Genomic DNA, 8,046 nt, shown 5'->3' with positions numbered 1-8,046 from the left:
AACAAAAAAAATTTAATAAACAAGTGCAATACTTCAATCAATGCAATATGTGCAATATAAAAAATTAAAATTAAAAAATGCCTGTGCACTATTTTTATAGTATGCAACCTCTACGGCTCCTATATATATATATATATATATATATATATATATGCTTCTATATTTACCATATACCAAGTATTTCCTTTATTATTGTACTGTATATTATTTGCATATACACCTTTTTTTATTCTATTACTGTAAATTTATTTTATTATTGTTGTGTCATTTATTATTATTATTATTATTATTATTATTATTATATAAAATTTTTTGCTACTTAACTTATTGTTTTCTTAATGGAGCTTCCCAGCAAAAAGTATTTCACACGATTGTACTTGTATAACCGGTGTGACAATAACAAATCTTGAATCTTGAATCTTGAATCTTGAATAATAATAACATAAATAAATATTACGTCCAAAAAGGAGTAGAAGAAATATACATTTAATGGTTCTACACCTTCTCCATAACTCAAACCTGTAGGTTATTCCTTTTTTATTTCAATTCCAACCTTGGTAATGAAGTGATAAATTTCACCGATTGTCCACGTTAGGTCAGATAATATTTATTATATGTTTAAGTGTTCCAGCAGCAGAAAGACCGCAGGTGAAGCACAGGGGAAAGCATGCACCTGTTGTAGTCCATCTAAGGAACATTTCACCACAACAGACCTGCGTCAATAACACCTGCCACCATTTAATTTTATGTGGAATATACTGAATTAAAAAGATGTAGGTTCATCAAAAATAATATTTTTTATATTACAAATAACAGCTAAAATTAGTAATATATAGCCCATATGTCTTGCTAGCTGTCTGGTTTCTCAGAGTGCAGCTGTGCTTGTTTTTCAGCTCTGTTTAGATGTCACTGCAGATCAGCAGCTTTCACAGAAATTATACATTTATGTGGTATAATCTTTCTTTTTTAGAATTAAACAGATGACAAAAAGTCAGATGTCAGTCTGTGTCAATTTTGATTAAATATGTGGTTACTGGGTTTTGGCTTCGTGGGGCACATTTGTCCAGTTATCCGCGGTGAGAATGGGAATAGTTTATTTGCTTGATCACACTTTGACATCTTGCGGCTTCTTAGAGAATCTCCGTCCGCAGCACCTGCCTTCCACGCGGTCCATCTTCGTGATGTAGAGAAGAGGCTCGATGCTGCTGCTCAGATCCATGATGGAGAACACGCTGATGCTGATCTGGCAGCGGAACTCCACAAACGTGTAGTACGACGCGAAGGGCATGAGGGCCACGGGCGGCAGGTAGTTGGCCACGACGATGGCCAGGATGATCAGCACCATCCTGAAGGCCTTCTTCTTTACTGGGTGCATCTCCTCCTTTCCCGCCACAGATCGTCTGAGGACCCAGATGACGGAGATGTTGCAGAAGATCATGACCGTGAAGGCAAAGAGGATGATGCCGCTGAAGACCTCGTTGACGCTCACCATTCCCAGGGTGCTTTTGGTGAGGCCGTAAGCCAGGATGAGGCCCCAGACCACCACGGAAATGCCAATGCGGATCTTACTGTCTCGAGCACCAGTGAACAGTAGTGGGTGGACCACGGCCGTGTAGCGGTCTAGGCAGATACACACCTGGAACAGCAGATCAGTGAAGGAATATCACACCACAGTACTTAAATGCATTTCCACGACTTTAGACATTGAACTTCCTGGCTGATTAAGATGGACCTTCTGGATGCTCACATGCAACAGGTTAAGTAAGATGCAGGTTCATAGAAGACCTGAATATGAAATCCAGCGTGGCATTTCTTATACTTTGGCCTTCGTTTAAAGGGACTATTTGTAACTTTCAGAAATGCTTGTTAACAGCGACACCTGTGGCCGTGAAATCAACGAAAGTCAGCGTCGGGCTCGCGCTTGCTCGCTCTTAATATACCTGAACGAGCATCGCTCAAAACAGTGAGGCGACACACGTCAACTAAAACCACAATTTCACTCTATATTTCAGCTGCTTGGCAGTAATGTTAGCTGACCAGACGAAGGTCTCTCCATGAACATGATTTAGATCTGATCCTAGTGTTGGCTTTTCCTTCCTAAGTGCAGGCTGAGACAGTGGGGCTCTGCAGCGTGTCTCCCTGCTCTCTCCGCCCGCAGCCGGAGAGAGCAGGGAGACACCGGCACCCGGTCGGTAACGAGAAGACAACGTAACTCTCTGCAGAGCTCCGTCACTTCACAAGACACGGAAAACCTCTGTTGGTCTGGAGGAGCTGCAGCATTTATTTCTGCACAAACGTCCACTGAACATTCACTAGATATTCTCAGAGCTAAACTAACTCTTCTGCAGTGTGGAGTGAGCGCGTTCACGTCTAGAGGTGGAGCGAGCTGAGCGAGAACGCGCGCGCTGTCTGAGTGAAGGCGAGCAGGCAGAGGAGGAAGGTACAGCGGTTACACGCGAACGCGCATATGCGAGCGCGCATGTGTGCCAACCCGCTACATTTATACGCTTACAAAGTTACAAACAGTCCCTTTAAGGATGCAGAGATTTATCCCTGCTTAGTACAGTATTATATACAAACTCACCAGAAAGAGTGGCGCAGCGTCCTTGATCCCATACGCGAACCTCTGAAAGTACGAAATCCGACTGTTGCCCAGCAGCAGCCGGTTGACCATGTCTATGGGCGTCATTAGGCAGAAGTAGGCGTCCAAGATGGCCAGGTTGAAGATGAAGATGTCAGTGGTGCACGAGTCACTTTTCTTTGTGGCGATCTGCCAGATGACCAGGACGTTACAGGGCGTCCCCACCGCCAGGTTGAACACCTTGACGCCAAAGTAGAAGATGAAGGCAAAAGGGGCCGCGGCGCACGCTGGGAACTCGTACCAAGGTGGAGTACCACGGGGGCCACCGGGGGTGGTAGAGTTCCCGTCGTAGTGGTTGGTGACGGGGTTCAGGGTGGTGTTGAACATTGTGGGGAAGAAGTGCTGAGGGTGGAAGGAGAGGATGATATGAGAAAGAAAGGGTTAATTATTCACATTTAATTTTTCTACATTTTGACCCCCGAGGGATGCCAATCACATGTTTTAAAATCTAAACTTTACAGTCAAAATCATAGCAACAATTCTGTCCTCACTAAAAACAAACTATTATTTATTCTACTCACGCATAAATGCTCCAAACAGAACAACTCACGAGGCCTATACAGAACAACCAGACCACAATCTTACCTGAACAGAGTTCACAGTGTCCTTCAGTCCCAGTCTCCTTCACTTGCTGCAAAATCTTTTCTGCATTAGATCACCGGGGGCCACGGCCTTATAAACACGCTCCACGGGGACTAATGCCATCGTTGGATTGGACCAGTCTGAGCGGCAATGGCTTTCTCAACCCAATGTGGTGTCCAACCCAAGCTGTGATTGGGCAGTAATGCAATATAGAGTTGCTGAGACGTCTTCGGTGATTGGACGGTTTCATTACGTACAAAGGGGCGTGTTTAGGTAGAGTTAGACGTGGTTGGCGTTATGTTCTTGTAGAGTCAAACATGCTGCAGGGGTAAATATTAATGGCTGTTTTCTAGTCTTTTAGTTATTCATGTGTGAAGGGGACTCTGTCTTTGCCTTCAGGGCTCCCTGAGTGTAAAACAACCTGCCTGAAGAATGTACTGTTGTTGTCTGTATTGTCCTTTAAATTACCCTTCACCTCATATCCTCATATCCTCAGTTGTTGCAGTATAAAGACATCAATCCTATTGTTTCCCCAAGACCCCGGTCTGTGAGTGCTGTTCAATTGTTCTCATTTATTGTTCATGTTTAAAGAGCAATCTGATCCCAGGTCTGTTCCTGTGGGTAATTTCTATCTACAGCAGCACTGCAGCTGAACATTTGTTCTCTTCTTCTTACTGATGCAACTGTACACCGTTCAGTAAACAGGTGATGCAAGGTAAGCATAACTGAGAAATCTAATGCAAGGAGTTACTAATGTGCCCCAGACTGTGTTGAGTGTTGAGAAAAAAAACCTTTTGGGAATAGAAGCTTGCAAAGTCACGACAAACACCCGCTTACATAAATACCACTGTGTGTGTTTCATAACAGTTTTTCATTACACAACCAACCCAATTGTACACGTGAGGAGTACTTCGCAGCCTGTAAAGACTGACTGTTGTAGTCTGAGTTTAAAAACATAGTCCGTGATGATGTTATTTGAGGTTATTTCAGATGGGAGTTGAGATATATCAAGTTGCAATATTGGAAATAAAGGATCCAGAATCTTTGGAGTTTAACTTATACTAAAGATTACGAGTCAGGATATGTTGGATGTGGTTGCACTAGATTTCTAAAACGGTGCACAGGTTTACACGCAAACACACACACATATACCATTAAGACAGTTATGTCAGGATATGTTACCAGTTATGTAAGAACTAGAGCTGTCAAAGTTAATGCGATAATAACTCGTCAACGCAAATTAATTCTAACGCCACTAATTTCTTTAACGCATTAAGGCAACAACTTGCAATTTTTATTTTTATTTTAAATCTACAGTGAAGATACTGGTATCATATGAAACTAAAAAAACCTAAGGAATCCATTGGTAGCAACCATGTCATACTAGCTTGTCACGAAGGAGGTTAAATAATGCTCCACACTTAATCTACATTTTGGCGAGGAAAAACTGGCATGGCATGACCTCTGATCTCCAGATGTGTGAATGGAAAATGGGTTCTCTGGGTACCCACGAGTCTCCCCTTTACAGACATGCCCACTTTATGATAATCACATGCAGTTTTGGGGCAAGTCATAGTCAAGTCAGCACACTGACACACTGACAGCTGTTGTTGCCTGTTGCATACATTTGCATAAAGCAGCATATTTGTCCACTCGTTTGATTTGTCCATGTTGATAAGAGTATTAAATACTTGACAAATCTCCCTTTAAGGTACATTTTGCATAGATAAAAAATGTGCATATTTTAATCAATTGACAACCCTAATATATATATATATGATTATTGCTTTCGCTCTGCATCTCTACTGTCAAATCAAGGCTAAGTTGTCTATCAATAGGTCACATTGTTTGTTAAACTAATAAGAAGGATGTTAATACACAGCTTAAGAGTTGAGTTTGGTGACACGAGGGAGGCCTCCCCATATGCAATATAAAACACACAACTATTTCCATCAATCCATCCACAAATAAAATTCAACATGGAGATAGACGTGATATATCAGCTGTCAGTTTTGACTGTGGGTATTCAAATGTAGGAAATTAATCTCCATGAAGTGCCTGGTTTCTGTCAGCAGGTCGTCTGTCTTCACACAACACTGATCTCCGCCTGAACCTCCTGGTGAAGAACACTGTGACTTCTAAAAGGTAAAGTGACTGTTGCTATGAAATAACTGTAAATACCCAACGTGATGAAATTACCATCCTGTTGCTTAGTTTACAATTCATAACTTTTACACTTCATTCACAGGGATGTATGGCAGCTACTTTGTTTGGATTACAAAATTAATTTATGTTTTTTTTTCTCTTTGTTGCATCACGCCAATTATGTTTGTATGACTTTACCAGGAGAATGAAAGGAGTGTTGTTTAGTGTAGGGCTATTCTTCATCTGACTGTTTGTTGCTTTACAGGTGTATAACGTCTTACATAACTTCCATTTTTAATGTATTTGTGCACAAAGTTACAGTCACACCTACAGTGTTTGTGAAGGTTCTCAGTCATCCAGGTCATGGTATCTGAATAAGAGTTAAATCAGCAGCAACTGGACTTGGTTTAGATTCTTGAAGACGCTTCACTTCTCATCCAAGAAGCTTCTTCACAGTTCAGAACTGAAGGAGCTTCTTGGATGAGAAGTGAAACATCTTCAAGAATCTAAACCAAGTCCAGTTGCTGCTGATTTAACTCTTACTCGGACACATCTACAGTATAATGCGATCTGTCAATCAAACACAAGTCATGTGAAAACATGTAAAGAAAAAAATCAAGTGTTTCGTTAATTTTGTCTCTGTTTAAAGAAGCCACAATCACTAGGACCTACAACAGATCTGAGCAACATGAGGTGTTTTAAAAGACTATCAAGTGTCCTTGGTTCTTCCCCAGATTTACAGGGTGCAGTAAAAATGAAGTGTTTAGAGTTAATATTGATGGATGGCAGCGTCCTTGGTGTCAGAGAACAGTTCCCATCGGTGGGCTGAATAACTAGGTTCATGATGGTCAGAAAGAGTCAAGGCAACACAAACTGTGGAGATTGTGTGAAGCTGGACTCCTCAGAAACAATATGCATGCTCAAAGATTATAAAAAACATTCTGTAGCGTATGACCACACGTTCACCAGCAGAAACTCTCCCAGAACTATGAAAACAGAACTATCATAACAATAATGATGTGAACGTGTGCCATTAAAATGAATTTGCATGAAGTTTACAAGCTGGACGGACTGTGCAAAAGAACACCAGGCATAAGAGAAGTGTAATATGCAAATTAAAGAATAATATTTGTGGAGACCGCATGCACAACTACAAATACGGATTCAAATATATTTATATTTATTTTTAAAAATATTTTTTTATTTTTATATAATTTGTCTTTGGACGTGGATCCTATATTTAATGAAAGGGCAATACTGTCTCACAATATACCCGTCCCTCCTTTTTTACTTATTTAAGGGTGCATCCGTTGTACTACCTGTCCAGCACCAAATGGCAGAAAACAAAGTTGGCATGGGTGGATATTAGAGCTGTAAAATTTAGCGCACATGCGTTTTAACGTTACTAATTTCTTGAACGCACTAATGTAAGCGATCTTTCAGAGTTTTAACACTAGAGTGAAGATACCGGCATCATATGAAACTAGAAAATCTAAGGAATTCAAAGGGGTCCCTTGACCTCTGACCTCCAGATCAGTGAATGTAAATGGGTTCTATGGGTACCCACGAGTCTCCCCTTTACAGACATGCCCACTTTATGATAATCACATGCAGTTTGGGGCAAGTCATAGTCAAGTCAGCACACTGACACACTGACAGCTGTTGTTGCCTGTTGGGCTGCAGTTTGCCATGTTATGATTTCAGCATATTGTTTTATGCTAAATGCAGTACCTGTGAGGGTTTCTGGACAATATCTGTCATTGTTTTGTGTTGTTAATTGATTTCCAATAATAAATATATACATACATTTGCATAAAGCAGCATACTGTCCACTCCCATGTTGATAAGAGTGTTAAATACTTGACAAATCTCCCTTTAAGGTAAAAAGATGTGTGATTAATTGGCGATTAAGGCGCTATCTTGGGGTCTGTTATCCTGTTCTAATAATACATCCATGCCTTTGGCCTTTGACCTTTGACCACCAAAATCGAATCAGTTCATCCTGGAGTCCAAATGGACGCTTGTGCCAAATTTGAAGAAATTCCCTCCTGAGATATCACGAGAATGGGTCTAGATGCCTCGGAGAGCTTTAAAGAGATAAATTGCATGTTGTCATTATGCTCTTTTGACAGATATTCAACGTAGACAGACAGAAGCTCAACTCACCATGGGGATGGAGAACTTAACAGATAACAGTACCATCAATCAGAACGGCACCGGCGAGAAGTTCGATATTGATGCTCTTGTCTGGATGTATCTGCCCACTGTGGTCACAGTGCCACTGGCGGTACCGGCCAACGCTCTGGTCATACGCCTCCTGATGGGCAAACCTGGCATCTGCTCCACCTCAGAGATCTTCATACTCAACCTGGCACTATTCGACATGCTGTTCTGCTTCATGAACCTCGTCGAGTACTTCTTGTTCCTGGGCAATCGAACAATGGAGGCTGCTAACTTCCGGGCTTGGAGTTTAAATCAAGCGGGAGGGCCGATGTTGCTCTGCCTGTTGTCTTTAGACAGCTACGTGGCCGTCTGCCATCCGCTGGTCTTCCTCCGGCTCAAGGATCCTAAACTGCGACTGTCGTTGTGCTTCGCGGTGAGCGTCATAACTGCTGTCTGTTGCCTCATGGTGAAGGTAGCCATCAAGTACACGATGTATCTGATTATAGTGGTCCTGA

The sequence above is a fragment of the Sebastes fasciatus genome, chromosome 3, assembly GCF_043250625.1.
Source record: "Sebastes fasciatus isolate fSebFas1 chromosome 3, fSebFas1.pri, whole genome shotgun sequence".
Lineage (NCBI taxonomy): Eukaryota > Metazoa > Chordata > Actinopteri > Perciformes > Sebastidae > Sebastes > Sebastes fasciatus.
Note: the sequence above shows the minus strand (reverse complement) of the source record.